The sequence below is a fragment of the Rattus norvegicus genome, chromosome 14 (assembly GCF_021556685.1).
Source record: "Rattus norvegicus strain SHRSP/BbbUtx chromosome 14, alternate assembly SHRSP_T2T, whole genome shotgun sequence".
Classification (NCBI taxonomy): Eukaryota; Metazoa; Chordata; class Mammalia; order Rodentia; family Muridae; genus Rattus; species Rattus norvegicus.
In genome coordinates, this window is record NC_141547.1 from 90664173 (window position 1) to 90682500 (window position 18328).

The 18328-nt window shown below is 47.1% G+C and overlaps 1 protein-coding gene and 1 long non-coding RNA gene across 52 annotated transcripts in view; one reads left to right on the forward strand and one right to left on the reverse strand.

The window, feature by feature from the left end:
• The first annotated feature begins 3888 nt into the window (after window positions 1–3888).
• The window catches only part of Ikzf1 (IKAROS family zinc finger 1), an 88887-nt gene continuing 74447 nt past the window's right edge, over window positions 3889–18328 (forward strand). For 14 of the 51 annotated variants that reach the window (XM_087583477.1, XM_087583480.1, XM_087583490.1 and 11 more), the window contains exon 1: window positions 4722–4792. The gene's annotated coding sequence lies outside the window, so the exon portion shown is untranslated. 51 annotated transcript variants of the gene reach the window in all.
• On the reverse strand, window positions 14054–15581 carry LOC148001452 (uncharacterized). The gene is made up of 3 exons (XR_015637556.1): window positions 15299–15581; window positions 14746–14849; window positions 14054–14564 (listed from the first exon to the last, which is right to left on the reverse strand). It is a non-coding gene; the product is annotated as an uncharacterized LOC148001452 (long non-coding RNA).

Genomic DNA, 18328 nt, shown 5'->3' on the forward strand with positions numbered 1-18328 from the left:
TGTTTTGTTGTTTGAGAGGGGTTTTTTTAAGGGGCCCTGCCTAGCTGTGGAGAAGAAAGCACCTCCTCTAGATCTGTGTCCTCTCCCCTTCTCCCCCCTCTCTGTGTCCACGAAGCTTCCCAAGCCCTAGTAACTGCCGAGTTCACCCTCTGTGTTCTAAGAGGATTTTATCCAGACACATCTTTGAGCTGAAATGAAATTATCTAACTGTTCCTCTGCTGCAGTAGATTTTGAGCCCTGTAAGGAACAAGACCACACATCTCCTTATGCCTAATTATGATTCATTTTTCTTTTTTTTTTCTTTTTTTTTTCGGAGCTCGGGATCGAACCCAGGGTCTTGTGCTTGCTAGGCAAGCGCTCTACCGCTGAGCTAAATCCCCAACCTCCTGATGCCTAATTATGATGTCTGGAGTACCAAACACCACCTAAAATAATAAGTAAATAATTTCCGAACAACTGAGTTATCACATGCTACCTGAGTATTTTTATTTTCAAAAACAGCATTCCAAATCTTTCTTGTCTAATAAAGTCAACGGAGTTTCCCACAAGCCTGCTGTCTGGCTTTCTCAGGTCAGAGCAATGTCTATCTGTACTCACTCGAACCATTTTCAGAATTTTTCATCAGAAAGCTTTTTATATAAACCTCTTGCTCCCAAATCACTGTTTCTAAGTTTAATTTTCAGTCTAAGCATATATTGCCAATTTTTTTTTTAAAAATTGGTTATTTTTGAACATCTGAGGACCAACTCTTATATATCCAAAAGTAATAAGGTAAAGACATTTCGGAGAAGAAATGGAAGAGGTAAGGTTGTGAACTGTGGCACACTTTGACGGGAGTCTGGAAAGTGAATCTCTGTGTTTCAGAAGCAGAGGACAAGACCTTTGCCTGGTTGCCAAGGGAGCTCACAAGAGGGGCTTCTTCTGGGCTCCCAGGGGCCTCCCAGGGTCCCTACTGCCAATGGGACCCTCACCCAACCCCTTGTTCCTTGGTCCACTGTCCTTCACTTCAGCGGTCTGTGAATAAAAGGAAGGAAACCAAGACGGGAACCCAAACCCAGGATCCAGGACAGACGTCACACAGCCCAGCAGCCACCACTGGTGTTCAAAGATGAAGAAGCAGAAGCTGGAAGTCATGAAAACTGGGAAAAAGAAACCAAAGGATTGGGCGTTGTTAACAACAGTGCACACAACTCCTCAGTTCCCGCCTCTTGCTCCTGTCCTTTCTCGAATAGATTGGCCAAGTTCTCTTGAGCTAACTTTATAGAAAAACTATGTACCAAAGAATTCTTTTCCCGTTATTTAAAAAAAAAATGGTGTTGTTTCCCTCCTGGTGCCTGGAGGAAAACAAGCACCCATTAGACTGATGTTAGCAGGTTCTTTAAAACTGAAGAAAACTACAGTTAACTGAACAATGGCACGGGGAACATGGTAGCACACCTGTGATCCTGGGGAGAGGCGGAGGCAGGAGGATGAGGAATTCAATGTCATCTTCTGTTACATAATGAGTTTGAGAGTAGCCTGGGATGTATGCAACCTGGAAGGAAGGAAGGAAGGAAGGAAGGAAGGAAGGAAGGAAGGAAGGGAGGAAGGAAGGAAGGAAGGAAGGAAGGGAGAAAGGGAGGGAGGGAGGGAGGGAGAGAGGGAGGGAGGAAGGGAGGGAGGAAGGGAGGGAGGAAGGAGAACAGCAGGCAGGCAGGCAGGAAGGAAGGAAGGAAGGAAGGAGAAAGGCAGGCAGGCAGGAAGGAAGGAAGAAGGCAGGAAGGAAGGAGGAAGGCAGGAAGGAGGAAGGCAGGCAGGAAGGAAGGAAGGAAGGAGGAAGGCAGGAAGGAGGAAGGCAGGAAGGAAGGAAGGAAGGAAGGAAGGAAGGAAGGAAGGAAGGAGAAAGGCAGGCAGGCAGGCAGGAAGGAAGGAAGGAAGAAAGGAAGGAAGGAAGAAGGCAGGAAGGAAGGAAGGAGGAAGGCAGGAAGGAGGAAGGCAGGCAGGAAGGAGGAAGGCAGGCAGGAAGGAAGGAAGGAGGAAGGCAGGAAGGAGGAAGGCAGGCAGGAAGGAAGGAAGGAAGGAGGAAGGCAGGAAGGAGGAAGGCAGGCAGGAAGGAAGGAAGGAGGAAGGCAGGAAGGAGGAAGGCAGGCAGGAAGGAAGGAAGGAGAAAAGCAGGCAGGCAGGCAGGCAGGCAGGAAGGAAGGAAGGAAGGAAGGAAGGATGGAGGGAGAGAGGGAGGGAGGAAGGAGGGAGGGAGGCAGGCAGGAAGGCAGGAAGGCAGGAAGGCAGGAAGGCAGGAAGGCAGGAAGGCAGGAAGGCAGGAAGGCAGGAAGGCAGGAAGGCAGGAAGGAAGGAAGGAAGGAAGGAAGGAAGGAAGGAAAGAAGGAAGGAAGGCAGATGAACAAGGCAGATGAAATGTTCCCATTTCATCAAGTTTCACCTAAGTATTAGCACCCCTGTGGAGAAGATCCACTAAACACAGGAGCCTCAAGCTGGGAAAGATTAGGCCACTTCAGAAAACTGATGACTTGTTAGCTGACTCACAGTATCCCAGACACTGTAAAATTCCCTTTCCTCAAACTGTCTTCCAGCCCTTGTGAGAACAAAGTCCCCAGCTGAGTCCTTACAGGACTAAGCTCTGAACAAGGAACCTGGGGTTAATTCCACAGGTGGTGTTTATTCTTTCAACAAAAACCTTGCTAAAGAACTGGTTATTCGGTGATTATTCCCGAACACATTAAGTGCTAACACTCCTAACACTCTGAAAGTGGCAATACAAGATATTAATTCATAAACAAAACAGCCAGCATAAAATTTATCATTTTTTTTACCTCTAAGGGCATCAATGTTTTAAGTGACCTCTGGTCTCTTGGTATCTGTCCAGAGACCCCCAAATTACAACTGTAGCTCCACGTGCATGTGGGGGAGCGAGAGAAGGGACCCTAGAACCTAACTCTGCAGTGCACCCCACCACAGAGAGATGTTGGTGGTTAATGGGATAAATAATAAATACATTCACTGATACTTCTGCTCCTCCAGCATTAACGGCAGCATCCTCCATAGACCCTTTTTAACTCTCAAACGATCCCTTGGGGGAGACTTTGTTATTACCCTAAGTTATGACGTGGAAACAGGCCTGGAGGTTGTAAGCTGGTATCAGAAAGCACAGGTATCTGGACTTGTACACTTAGAAGAGCACACCTTGCCGGATAACCGTGTCTGAATCCATTCCGTAGGACTAGGCAAGCATTTAAAAGAGACACGTCTGACGTCTTAAGGGTGCTTGAACGTCTAAGAACTAGAGATATCCAAGACCCCTTACCACCAATCTAGCCTCAATCCCCTTGCACCTTGCACTTTCTGGTTCTAGCGTCAGCAAATTCTTCTAGAGGCAACTCCTGGACACAAGGAAGCCAACCAGAGTTTGGAACACTCACAAAATATCACAAAGGAAAAGGGAGAACGAGGAGTAAGATCGAAGAGCAGTTTATAAGTCCGGTCTCCCTGGGCTTGACCCATGAGTTGACTTGGCTCAGGATCTCTCCAGTGGCACATGTTCAAAAACAAACTGGTAGATGTTGTCTAAGCTGTCCAAGAAAACTTGTCTATGTGTTGAAAGGACTTCTCTCCAGAACAGTAGAGCTGCATGGGTCTGCTACGGAAGCCAGATCACAACTATCTAGACAGCTGTGTTCCCAACCACACTCAACTGCCCTGGAGTCGCATTGTCTGCCTGTCCCTGTGGCTCACTCCTCTTGCCACCTGGGAAGCCTGTGTCTTCCTTTCCACCTGCACAACCTATCTATCTATCCCTTTGAGGCCCAGAGCCTTCCTCCCAGCCACTATAGCTGCCTGTTCTCCTCTCAAGGGTACACCGGAGTTTAATTTTGTGCCTTACTAAGTGGTTTTGAAAAATGGTGAGGCAAGCCCACCCCCACCCAGGCAGGGACACTGCTGTGTCTATGGAATTCAAGATTCTCCCTCTGAGCTCAGGGTTACTGCCTGTCTGGCCCCCTTCGGGTGTGGCCCAGCTAATCAGAAGGATGATGGGCTCTTTGTAGAGTGAGCTGCAGTCCTGACTCTACGCAGGCACTCAGTGCCTGACATGCCTGGGAGAGGTCTGCGGAGCCGTGGAGCGTGGTGCAGGATTGCCTTGCTCCCACCTCTGCCCACAGACCCCTTCCACGCTGGCGCGTGCACACAGGCCGGGATGTAAGGCGCCATCCTAACTTCTGCCGTAAGCAGGTGGGAGGGAAGAGACGCGAGAGGTATTCCATTGGTTGTCTGGGAAAATGAACTGCACCTTCTCCTCAATCGCACTGGATCAACTTTTCCCACCCCCTAGGGTGGGCATCAGTACCTTCGGGTCTGAGCCCCAACGCGGGAACCCAGGGGTCCCAGTTTCAGGGACTCGGCTGTGCACACGCAGCGGTTGCTCTTAGACACCAGGGAAAGTGCCTTACAGTGTCCCGTGTCCCCCCGACTGGGCGAGTGAGCCTGTGTCACGACCGCCCGGCTGTCCCGCGCGTGGCGCTGCGGCCCGGAGGCCCCTCCCCCTCCCCGCGGGTCCCGCACGTGCCGCACCCCTGCGGGTCGAGCGCGGGTCCCGCGGTGGCGCGGCTGAGCCGGACCAGCCCGCGGGCAAAGCGCGGGCCGCCGCATCCTGCGCGGGGCAGCGGCGCGATGCTCCGCTGGAATGAGGAAGCTTGGCGCCGAGGGGAGGGCCCGGGCGCGCTGCGCGCGGGGGTGGCGGCGGCGCGCCGAGCGGGCCCGGCGCGGGCAAGCGGGCTGCAGCCGCCGGCGGCGCCAGCAGGTACGGCCGGTGCCCGCCGTCGCCCGGCGACCCTCGGCGGCCGGGCCCGAGCCCCGTGCGGCTGCAAACTTTGTATGCGCGGCCCGGCGGGTCGCAGAGTTGCGGTCTGCAAGCGGGACCCGGCGGCGGGCGCGGGGACGGGACGGTGTCTCCCTGTGCCCGGCTCCGCGTCGCCGCCGGGGTCCCGAAGCCGCGTGGCGTGAGCGCGGGCCGGGTGGACTGTGGGACAAGCCGAGCGGGAGGCGGATCGCGTGCGCCAGCCCAAAGTTTGCTCGGTGCGGGGCGAGGGGCGCGCGCTCCGGGCGGCCGCAGGTGGTGGCGCGGTGAGCCCGGGCCAGGTGCGCTGGCAGCGGGGCGGCGCTGTCGTGCGGGACGGCCGGGCGGCCGGGGGCTCGGAGCCGGGTCGGAGCCCGCGGGGGGCGGGGAGTGTGGCGAGAAATGGGGAACAATGCGAGTGAGCAACTTGAGGAAGTCATTGTGAAAGAAAGCTGGGAATTGCTCCGCGGCCAACTTAGCAGGGCACTCTAACAAGTGCCTGTGCGGCCGCGCCCGGGCCGGCGACAGCAGCAGCCCGGCGCAGTGCAGCCCATCCCGGGACGCTAGACCGCGGCAGGCGGAGACCCGGTAGGTCCCGCGGGGTGCAGGAGTCCCCAGATCCCCGGCTGCTCTTCGCGCCCCAGGATCATTCTTGGCCCCCAAAGCGCGGCGCACAAATCCACGTGAGTGTTTTCGAATTAAATTTCAGTAGGAAAACTTGGGGTAACTGGTGGATTTTTGTTTTTTCAAGTAGGAGTAGGAAAGAAAGGAAAAGTCATTCGAAATCCATAGTGTCCGTGTCGCTCACTTCTGTCTTTTCCTTTCTGAGGACTGTGAGAGCTTTGACTTAGGTCAAATCCTCTGTCTTTTTAGGTTGGGGTTGCAGGTGCGAGACCAGGCCAGTTGAGGCACTTCTGAGTAGCCCGGGGTCCCAGGAAGAGCACGTTCTGCTTTTCTGTTTAGGCTTATATCGACATATCTAGCGAGATTACAGAAGCCAGCGTTTTCAAAGTCATGGGTAAAGACTTTCCTTATTTTTGATGCGACAGCTATTTGCTCTACTGATAAGATCCTGTCTGAGTTTGCTTTGTGCAAAACAGAAATGGCCTGAGTATTGAAACGCGTACTTTTTCTCATCGCCCTGTCTGATCCCAGGTCATGAAACTGTCGCAGGGAGACCCTGTTATCAAATAAGCATCAGGACGCTTGCAAATTATTGGAAACATGCATTTTAAAATTGCCAAGCATCACTGGTGATTCCCAAGGAATCTTATGAGCCTTTGATTTCCTTCTAATTTGGGAGTACAGGATATGGCATTTGGTGACCCAAAGGGGTATCAATTCAAAAGGTCTGAGCCAGAAGCCGTTTCCATTTTCTTTCGGGCTGGAGCCCACCTAGAGTGAATTTTAAGGTGCGGTTTTGCTCAAGTAACCCACGCATAATTTCTCTCCCTGCTGCAGACAACCTATTTCACCTTTGAGCTACCTTGTTTTAAACTTAAAAAACCAAAGTGGTGTTAGGGAAATAGCCCTTTACTGATCCAACCTACCTGTAGAAGAATTTTTAAAACGTTGAAAATGTATAAAATACATAATACTTTTTCATAGACATTGAAAGGCTTTTAACGATTGGTTCGTTTGGGTTATGAATCGAGACGGGGGTGAAGTCAGTAAGAAAATCCCAGAGCCTGCTTCAGGGTCTTTGTTTGAAGATATTTGTTCTAGGAGAATAAATTCATTCTTTTTTGTGAGATTTTTCAAAGTAACAGTTTAAACGTTATTCATATTATGTTAGTACATGTCCAAATTGTTTCAGTGACAAATCAGATTACTTGGTATAAGACACAAAATTTAAACGGGAACAAATATCCAGGACAAAAGATTTGTCTGCTTACTTGGATCAGCACCCTATAATTCACAGAACATGTATTGAGGACATAATGTAGGCACATCCATGTAAATGACAGTAGGGCACTTCACTGACGATACAATTCATTTGGTAAAACATGAATAATTTCAACTTTCCCCGCAAACACACATGGCTGTTCCTTTTGTCGTAGAATAAAATATTCGTCCCAGACATGCAAGGCACTAGAGCTGATGGCCAAAATGTTTCGAGTCTGATGCTTTCGTGTTTTGTTTTGTTTTGTTTTTCTCTCATGGTGACCACTGAAACCTAGAGTTAAGAAATTCCAAAGAACCTGTTTGTTTAATTCATTGGTGGTTTAATTTAAGGGCCAAACCCCAAATTTAGAAGCCATCACAGCAATAATAGCCCACCATGGCGGCCTCACAAGCAGACAGGAGCTGCTAATAGTGTGGATGCGTGTGACGTTTGACTCTTTCGAGAAGTTTGTGTACTGTCTCCTAGAGAGAAAGCAAATGGTGGTTGTTCTTGTAGCATTACCATTGTTGAGAAATTAAGATCATGGTTAATTTATTGCCCAAAAGAACTAAAGCCCAGCAGAGCCGTATGCCCCTGACATTCTCTTTACTAAACTGAAGGCTGAGGATTAGAATGATGTTTCTTTGCCCTGAGGAAGTCTTCTCCTTGATTTGAATTTGTGTGCTTCATATTTGGTTAATGTAACAGCACATTGTTCAGGACAATGTCAGAACTTCTGAAATCTGACAGGATGGTAGATAGATAGATAGATAGATAGATAGATAGATAGATAGATAGATCAGGATTACTTATATTAATATATAGGAAATAAATTACATGTGTACATATGTGCACACACCTGCTTGCACATGCACAGAGCACACACACTGCGTGTTTTGAGAGAGGCTTGAAAGCAGCGATGAGAGAAGTTTTAACATTCAATACACCTAAGATGGGGAACTAATTTCCTTCATCTTATTTACTTTTGACTCTTTTTTAAAATATGAAATAAAATGGTCTCTCTGTGATGGCAAACCGGGACATAGTGTTAATTGTATACTATTAGGTAATTTTGAGGGGTTGCCAAATTTTGCACATTCATGTGCTGTCACTGCAGTTAGTCAGGATTCATCAACGCTAGCGAGAAGAGCATTATGTCCCCTGAAATATTTGACGTTTCAAAGCAGTCTAGGTTAAAGTAAGTGGCGCTTGCCGTGTGCTAAGGAAAGTGGGATGTGATCTCAGCACACTAAGAGCCTTTGAGTTCCTTGGGAGCCATTAGCTGCTGATGCCTGTTTTTAAGACAGACATATTTTGGGGACACCGTGGTTCCTCTTAACGGCAGCTCCTTCTCTGGCTAGAAACCTGTGAGGGGGACCGCTTCCTCTCCTGGAGCTCTCCCAGCTCACTTCATTGCCTAGGTTTGCTGTGCGAAGACCCTTAACATTTCCCAGGAAAACACACGACCTGTGACTGCAACAAGTGATCCCTCCTGGGGATACAGAGAGAGAAGCAGAAATCCATTACACATCTTGAAAGAGATCTTGGGTTTTTGTGTGTTTTTTTTTTTACAAATAAACAGGAGGGGGCACTTTTTTTAAAACTCTAGATTTTAGGATGCATAACTGTAGGGCTGAGGAAATGCTCACACCGGTGTGCTTCATATAAACCACTGTTTCCTCACATTCCTGTTCATTTAGTGCAGGGCTTTAAACCCCAGGGTACTTTGTCCCATGGCTGGAATATATGCTTCTGTTCTTAGAATTCCAGTATCTCCTCTTCAGTCGTGTTTGTTTGGTACAGCCCTTAGCAGCTGGATGATAATATAACAATTGTTTTAAGATGCTTGTAAGCATTTTTGCACACAGTACTACTATGTGTTATAAATGAACCATACCCGCCAACAAAAGTATGATTTGCAAAATATTTCTAAAGGGAGAAATGGGTATCTGCCCTGGTTTTGTGGGGGGGGGGGATCCTATGAGTTCTTCATGGCAAAATCTCAAAGGGGCACAGACACTGGCTGAGACACAATCTAAGGACAAGCGGCAAACTATTTTCCCAGGCGTTTTCCCGTTTTCACGTTAGACTATAATAAACAAGTGGATGCCAGGGTGTCTTCAGCCAAACAGCTGGTGATAAGTGTTTAAAAAAGAAAAAGGTGAAAAAGCCCAAGTTTCAGGCATGGAGGCCATTGGTTTTCTTTGCGGGCCTGGGAGGGGTGCTTTTCCTGTGACCATGTCTTGCCAGGGGCAAGTCGTAATTCCTGTTGACGAAAGAACACCCCTTCCCACCCTATGTCTGACAAATCAGACATCCGAATGATTTCTGAACTCATGGGTTAAGACAGGAAGCATAGGCTCCCTTCCTGTGTGAGTGCTTCCCTGAGAGAAAACCAGCTTCCCTCCTCCTTTGCATACTTGGCGACTGGCTCTACCTTTCTCTGAACCCCAGTGGTGTGTGAGGGCCAGACTGGGACCTTGGAGGAAGAGGAACAGGGATCTGAGGCTCATCCAGGGACCAGGGTCCTTCCCAAGTGGCTACTCTGAGGGGACTCAGACCAACTCTGGATTTGCGTGGCAGAGAGAGCCAGCTCTCCTGTGGCCTTGGGGAGGTACAGTCCTGTTGGTGAGTGTCACATGGTTTGGCTTCTTGTTGTACTTGCTTGGCTTGAGTTAGCCTGCATGCGTGCGTTCCTTCCATCTCCTGCCGGAGGTTTTGGTGAGCAGCCATCATCCAGAGTGCCTCCCTGCCACCCCTGCCCAGCTCCCTGTCTGGTGGTGATGGAAAACATCATTAGGCACCGTCTGTGTGTTCTGCTCTCAAATTAGACCCATGCTCCACCTCCTGATGGCTTGTGGCGCGGGGCCATGGCTTAACGAATTGCTTAAAATGGGCCCTAATTAGAGCAAAAGAGCTTTCTTCATCTTCACTCAATCGAGTGAGCATTGGTTCGGGTGGTTTGTTGTTTTTCTTTTTCTTTTTTTTTTTTTTTTTTTTTTTGAGAGCAGCTCACCTCAGCAGCAAATCTGACACTTGCCGCCATTTTCAAAAGCAAAGTTTAAGGTGATGGGTGGAGGGTTAGGTATAACGGACTACAGAGTCTGTTAAGAAACCTGACCCTGTCTCTCAAGCTGTCCTCCTTGCTGTCTCACAGACTCTTCCCTTCTCTTTCTTTCTGCTGTATGTGGTATTTTGACTAAATTGTTGAGACAACCAATTAATGAAGAGTGTTCTTCAAACTCCTAGTGTGTGTGTGTGTGTGTGTGTGTGTGTGTGTGTGTGTGCGCGCGTGTGCGCGCGCGCTACGTTTTTGAGATTCCGAGCTGACTTACACTTTATGATATTTTCTGTCGTGCTCAGACTGTTAGAAGATGAACAGTGTGCTTTGGAATAATCTTGTGCCAAAGCTGGGCCTTCCGTGAGGACCAACTTAGCAAGCTCAGATCATTTTCAGTTGTATCACATTTTCACTGGTAAATTTGGAGCAAATAAAATTCCACAAGACCGTTCCTTTGACCTAATGGGGAAAAAAATGTTTAATTTATCATCTTTAAGAGACTTGGAAATGAGGAGTTGACCTTTTGTAAGCTGACGTGAGAGACACTCTTAAAAAGTGCCCCAGCCTTCTTAATGGAAGCTTAGAGAAAGTCATCGACCCCCTAGCGCGAGCCCCACTTTCAGCCTGAAAAAAAAAAAGTGACCTTTTCTCCCTCATTTGTGCTGAGTTTTGGGTAGAGTAGAAAACTAAAGTAAAGGTAAATGGTGTCTCCCGCTTCATCGAATGAAAGCCAGCGCCTATGTATGTCAGGTCCTTAAAGCCAAGGTTAGCAGTTACTTTTTAAAACACGGTTTGGAAAGTTCTAGTTCTTCCCCACCAAGAATGTGTTGGTGCTTTATCACGAGGTAATATAGGTCCGATCGAATTTAAAGGACTTTCTCCCGAATTAAGAGCACACGGGACTTTTGTCGAAGTAATGAACTTTCCTGAAAAAGACTTGGAACGTTGAAAGCTCATCGCTGCTGTCCGTTGGGAGACTGCAGAATGACAACAGTCCAGGCAGGCATGAGAACCAAGCTTCCCTGTGTTTGGCTTTCTAAAGAGCAGTTTCTGCCCGTTTATAAATAGACACACCGATTTTTGTAAGTGTGCAAATGAGGAAGTTGTGAGGTTCCGTGAGGTTCAGCTGATGACCCTTGTCTCCTGGGTTTGCATGAGGGAGGACCTTGTAGGTTGAAGGTGAAGGATTCTAAAGCCCATCCAGATAACCTGGGTTGGGTGGACACTTGTTACAAATAGGTCTCTATCTTGTCCATGATGCGTGGCGTTGGCATGACCGTCTTGAAGATGCTTCCTGGTCTGGGTCAGGGGACACAGCTACTGAGCCCATATCATAGAATTTTTCTTTCTTTCTTTTTTTTTTTTTTTTTTTTTGAAAATTTTTTAGTTAAATCCTTAGGATCTAACTGGAAGGTCAATGCAGACAACCAAGTGGCATTTTTTTTCTGTCATTGTTAAGTTTATTGCCCACAGTTGGCATCATATAACTGATTTCCCCCTCTGTTGACACTACAAGCATCTTGCTTATCCCAGTAGAAATCGGGTGAACAAGATAACTTCCCAAAGTACTGAAGTCCTTAAAAGACCATGATGTGATTTAGGGAACTCAGTATTTGGATATAAATTACAGTACTGTGAACATAGTTTTGAAGAGAGAACACATTACGAATTAATATTTTAATAGTTTTTATTTTTGTTAAAAAGTGATTTCATGGGGTTGGGGATTTAGCTCAGTGGTAGAGCGCTTGCCTAGGAAGCGCAAGGCCCTGGGTTCGGTCCCCAGCTCCGAAAAAAAGAACCAAAAAAAAAAAAGTGATTTCATTTTAAGTGACGATAGTTGATTTTTGTAGTTGATTTTTATAATAGCACCAACATCAGTTCTAGTACATTCGGGAAAATGGCCACAGAGTGCATGTGGCCTGCCCTACCTAAGTGACAACAAGCAGGCCATCAGCAATTCTTACTCCTCTCTGGAGCAAAGGCTAGACGCTCCTTAATACGGCTGGGGTGTGCTAAAGTGAGCTTTTATATTTAAAAAAAAAAGTAATAAAAGGCCAGTGTATGTCACAAGTTCGGTGATGGTGCTGACCCGGGAGTGTGAACAGTGTCCCGTCTCTTGAGACGATAAGGAACGTGAAAAGCAAGGTATGCTGGGACCTAGGAAGTCCTTCTTAATAGCACAGTGAACAGTCAAGTCAGAGCACCTTCTCAGTTACATTGGGTCAGTCTGCACGTGAGGACTTCCAAACCTCTATGAAGCTCTGCACGGCTTGACTTCTTTAGGCCCAAACCAAATAAAAGCCTTTTGGCAAACCAACCAACCCAAGCCCTTTTAGCTGAAGTAGAATGGCATTGTAGAAACACGTGCTTCAGAGGCGCACTTTCTTAACCTTATGGAGGTACAAGTGGTTTCTCCCCCACCACATACATCTTGGCGGTTGTATTTTTCAAGTATCCACGTGATGGAATTTACTTGCATTGTCTACATAATTTCACCGCCAAAAGTCACAGTGAGATATTGTAATTTTTGTGACACCGAATTCTCTTACTAATTTTTTTTTTTTAAAAAATGTTGTTAAGTTTGCACTTATCTTTGAAACTAGACCAAATAGGAACTTGGGAGAACCGGGTTCTGCCTTCTCTTCACAATTACAAATTACCAGCACTTCCTTCGGGAATTATCTGTGTGGATCAGTCTTGTGGAAGCCGTTGCTGTATTTTAAAGATGGAAATCTCGTCCGCGCTGCTGTATCTCCCTTCCAGCACACTACATCATACAGACAGAGTAGAGTTCAGAAGACAATGTTTCCCAGCTTGTTCTTTCTTCCCCTAAACGGTTCTTCCCTTAAATGATGGGAGTGTGAAAAGCCAGTTCTTTTTGAGGAAGCTACTTAAGCAGCACCCACTGTTGATGGTCCAAATCAGAAAGCATCTTAATTGCAACTGTGTGCTTCTCCTCAGTGGCCGGGAGTGGGCGGCCGGTGGGGAGGATAGAGAGGAAACACGGCTTTGCTGGGTGGACACGGTTTACCTGAGGGAGGAGAGAAGCCAAGGCACCACAGAGTGTCACATCAGCACACGTGTGAACCTCTCGCCTCCAATTCCATTGTCTACATTTTTAAAATAGCCTTCCTTGTATAAGATCCAGCATCTTTCCTTTTGTTGACTCTAGCCTGGGGATTCATTCCGATGCCCAGGCTGACCTGAAACTCATAAACTCACATGTAGCCTAGGCTGCTCTCAAATGTGTGCCTGGGATTACAAGAGTGAGCTACAGTGCCTGGTTCCACCATTTTCTATTACATGTCACAGAACAGGTCCTCGGTCATGCCTTCTTATTAGGAAGCAATCTTTACTTTGTGTTCTCTCTCTCTCTCTCTCTCTCTCTCTCTCTCTCTCTCTCTCTCTCTCTCCTTCCCTCGTGTGTGTGTGTGTGTGTGTGTGTGTGTGTGTGTGTGTGTGTGTGCGCAAATGGTCATGTATATGTGTGCACTCACATGTGTAGAGGTTAGAGGGCAAAATGGAGAATCTCCCTCAATCTCTCCCATTATGGTTTCCAAACCAGAGTCTGCCCCTGACTGGCTCAATGGGCTGTCAATCTAGCCTCACAGATCTTTTGTCCCCACCTCCCCAGCACTGGAATTACAGTTGCATGCTAGGCTTTCTCTGAGGGTTCCTGGGATTAAACTCAGGTCCTCACGTTTGCCTAGCAAGCGCTTACTGACTGCGGTATCCCTGTAGCCCCTTGGCTGTATTTTTAACAGACTTCCTTACTTCCCTTTGACCCTTCTTCTTTTGCATATCAGTCTCTGCCCACTGAGGGAAAAAGGTGAAGCCAGGGCTGCACATCTGAGTGATTTGCCCTGGAGACGAAGGTTCACAGAACAAACTCCTGGAGTCTTCTGCAGCTTAGCCGACTGTGGGAGGAGGGACGCCGTGAACACTAAATTGGATTCCTGTGCTCCTGTTTAAATCGTGTTTTTCATTGTTAGTTGCGCCGGCAAAGCTCTGGGAAATAATCATGAAAGTGTGTAGATTGGCAGCTAATTTTTGAAAAATGAAAAGAATCAGGTGAAATAGGAGTGCTCAGAAGTTTTTTTGTTCTCCCAACCTGTTTTGTCAAATCGTACACAAACCGAGAAGGTCTCTGACTAGATACAAAGATATCGCATATAGCTGCCCTTTCTCTTTGAGCATCCCTTTTGAAAAAAATACAGCGTAATCCATAGTGATATGATAAATTTGCAAAAAAATGAAATGTTCACTGTACAAATGAAAAGACATGTCTCTCACAGAATAGTGTGTTTTATTAAAAAGGTTTGTGACCTAGGCATGTTTAATAGGTGATAGTCTTGGACTCAACCCTGTCTGCTACATATGCATTTACTTCCTGCCTTCAGATAAGTACTGTTAAGTGGCTAGTCCCAAGTATCCCTGGGACAGCTTCACCAGCAGGAAAGAAAACCACCAGTCACATTGGTATAACTGTCTGACCAGAATGTAGTTTCTGCACAAGATCTGTTATGAAGAAGTCTGTCTAGGTTTCAGGCTCTTGTAAAGAGTGAGCTTATATTCTAGCCAAATAGAAGGGGCACCTTTCTCTGTCTGTCAGACATTTGGATCTTGTCTCCACTAAATATGTGATGACATATTTATGGAGTTCTTAGAGCAGGAAGAAGAAGGCAGATACTATCATCCGATGACTGCAAGTTCGGAGCTCAGCTCTGCTGTTTGTTGACTGTAGCCTTGGGCGGGCAGCTCTTGCTTTATGACCTTGCTCATAGCCTCTTCTGCAAAATGGAAGTGATAAAGCAGACCCCAGTGACAAATCAGCATTGGATACTGTGCTGGACTCTGAGCTAGGCTGCCCAAGAGAGTGTTGGGAAAAGCTGGCTATTCACAGTCGCAGGAAAGCTCATTAACAGTTTATCTCTCAAATGCCTCACAGGTAATGGGCTGCCCCAGAGGTACCTGAACTCCTTTTCTTGCTATAGACAGGGTCCTCAAGGATCCTTATAGAGCGTCTCTCCACAGAGAGATAACCAGGCAGTCTTGGGAGAAGGAAGGGCATTCGCCTTGAAAATAAACACAAAAGTTAATGTACACTATTTTTTTTTTTAATCTCAGAGGACGTCTTTCAAAGCTTGTGAAAGTACAGTGCAGGCCAGGTAACAGACTAACATCTACTGACCTCCACTTCTGCCTGACAGCTTTGCATATCATGTGCTTAGGTGACCTGCATGTCAGCTCTCTGCATAGCCATACCGTTTGGGCAACTTGAAAAGAAAGACATTTGTGGTTTCTGACTGGCGTCTAGTTTTTTTTTTGTTTTTTTTTTTTTTTTCATTTTGATTTAATGAATCTAGGCTCAACTTGTGAGGATTCTGGAACAGGCACTGGGTTGTGACATAAGCACCACAGGGAGAAGTGCCAGCACCCCTTGAGGACTTCTACTGAGCCCTCCTCTGGGCCTTACAAGTTAGAAATGGGCCAGCACTAAGGAAGACCTGGCCTGGCAGCTTACCTGGAGACAGCAACTGCCCAGGGCTGTTGGATGATTCTCCAGGAGACAGCCAGGTGCCAGGCTGGTGGCAATGGCCTCTGCCTGTCAAGAGGAAAGGCTCCTGGCCTCCCAGGAAGACTCCCATCCTGTGTAGACATTCAAATCTGTGCTTCCTGCCCAGCCCCCAGGGCAGCAGGGGTCCTTCCTATGCAGTCTGAAACCTGGCACCTACCCTCCTGCGTTTCACGCCTCTTCTCTAGTGTTGGTGGTGTGTTGACTCCTTCTGTCTGAATCAAGGAAATGAAACCTGTGTGTCCCTGTTCAATCAGAAAAGAGAAACAGACAGGAAGGGAGAGGGGGAGGTGGGGAGAGAGGGAGATGTAGAAAGAGAGAGTCAGATGAAGAAGACAGGAGATGCAAAGAGATCTGGAGGGACGGTGGGGTTATGAGGAAGGCCTCGCTGCTCACTCTCCTAAAGAGCCAGCCTTGGGCAGCCTCGGTCATTCTGGCCTGTACTTATCTCTGCATCTCCTTCCCCTTGTGCAAGATTCAGAACTGCCTGCTCCGAAGGAACAATAAAAGCATTCATGTTTAGAAGAACTGCCCAGGCGAGCGCTAGTTTGCTGACACTGTGGCTTGCTCTCCCGTGGGTTGCCTCTTGCTCATCCCATGCAAAGTGGACCACCACAGCACCTTTCTGTGACAGGCTTATTCCTTCTGACACCCATGCCCAGACCCGAAGATGTTGATGATTGGCTTTGGTGAATGAAAGGTCCTTGTTTTGTTTAAAGCTGAGAAAGAGAGCAGTATGTGCAGGTGTGTCTGTGTGTGAGTGTATGTGCATGTGGAGGTCAGAGGATAGCCTGTGAGAATAAGTTCTCTTCTTCTCTTCCCATGTGGTTCCTGGGGATCAAACTCAGGTTGCCAGATTTGAGGGCATCATCACTATTCTTTTGAGACATCTCTCTGGGCCCTTTAAATCCTACCCTTCCCCCTCAAATGCCCTGTGTGGCTTCCACATGACAGAAGAGGTACTTTGTAGGTGTTTTGTAAGTGGTACCTGGTGGTCAGCATAGTACCCAGGATGGGTTAGAGTTCTTCACGACACTTAGGGATGTGCTTTATAAACTTTGCCTTGAGGGAGGCCAAATGCATTTCCCCTCACTCTGCATTGGTGGGTTTACTTCTTTAATCTTTACCCCAAAAGATGCAGATCTTCGGTTTGGGGACATTTGAGGAGCTTATGAAGTCTCTGCAGAATTCCTGGGACACAGGATAGACTGACTCGAGCCCTTAGCTTAAATGTTGTCGGGGGTCTGAAAACGTTGTTGATGGTTGAACTTTAAATGAAGCAAGGGACCCTGCTAGCAACAATAGTAGTCACAAGTCCAGGGAGGGTGGGGTTGAACATGTGCATGCAAAACTAAGTGAGATACACTGTGTCACAGGAGTCCATGTACTCTGGCTGGCAGGGAGTCTGTCATTAAGTGACCCCCCCCCCAGAGCAGCCGTGTGCAGAGGTGAGCTACTGGGATCCTGACATGCACCTGTGTTACCACAGTGCCCACGGGGACTTGCTCCAAACACTGTCAGTGGCCTCACTTGTCTGTCCCCAAGATGCATGACAGCTGGCTCCTTTGTCCACGAGATGACTTGTTTAGAGAAGGGCGGGTCCGAAAACTCACGGGCCTGATAGAACATCCGTTTTCATTTGACTTGAAAGTAACTTGGGTAGATTCTATCACTGCTCTCTCATCGAGTGAATCAAGCCTTTAGTGCACAGCCATTAAAATACAATGATGACACTGTACAGTAGCTAAATTAAATGGATATTAAAGAAAACACTTTAACAGTACCTCTGGAATATGGTTAGTGTCTTGTTTTATGAAAAGCATAGAAACACACACGGAGAAAAGCTGGTTGGTCCTAAGTGGCAGAATTTACATGAATTTCTTACCCCCCCCCAAAAAAAAGGAAAAGAAAGAAAGCAAGCAAGCAAGCTAGCTAGCTCGTTCACATCACAGTAAGTTCATTCACAACACTTTGTGTTGGAGTTAGTAAGTTCTACTTCACTAACCAACATTAGAGCACCTCAGAGCTTGTGATGAGCTTCACAAAGGAGTGGGTTTATTCAGAAAGCTACAGCAGTAAGACCTCAGCTCTCACTTGTGCAGCCCAGCCTCCCTCCCAGGCCTCTCCTCTAAGTCCTTCTTTATTGCTGTTTTTAACAGTTTCTTTTGGCACTGAAGGGCTGTGGGACTCTGAGTTCTGGTTACTCTTGTACAGGTTGGCCATCTCTGGGGCTGATGTGTCTCATTTCAGTGGTCGTTGGACCTTCCTTAGGGGTCTGAGCCCATGTGTACTGTGACAGAGTTTTTGTCTCCCTGTGGTCCTGGCTGCTCTCCTAAGTTCCTTATCCGCCTTGAAAATCCTCACAACCGAGACAAGTGACGCATGTGCCTTTCAGAAACAGATGAAGCCCTTCCCTATCCAGAAAGCAGGGCTGCTACTCATGTCTTCCTCACGACTAACAGTATTCTTGGAAAAACAACTTATTCCATCCACATATACCATAAGATACATTAATGATAAAAAGATATATGGAGTTCTAATTATATAGATAGTATCACATGAATTACATATATAGCTATATGACTTGTGTATGTATACATATATGAAATAAACAATACTTTCATATTGTTTAATATAAAATATATGCTACATGTATATATATACCATGTCTTACATATGATTCTATGTTATATAAAACTATGTACATATGTGTCCCTGCCTACACAGTTTCCCAAACAACTGGAATCCCTATCAGTTTTCAGGTTTCTTCTAAAAGCAGGCCTCAGCCAATAGGCCCATAGCTGAACCAAAGAGATGGTGGTACCCAGGAAAAAAAACAAAGGGACCTGACTTAAATTCAGCAGATAACCCGAGTCTGCTGACAGCGATGGATGTCTAACAGACCGCGGTGGGCAGATTCAATGAAGCCATCACAGTATTCTGCTGGACATAGATTTCTTAACATAACACCTAAGGGTA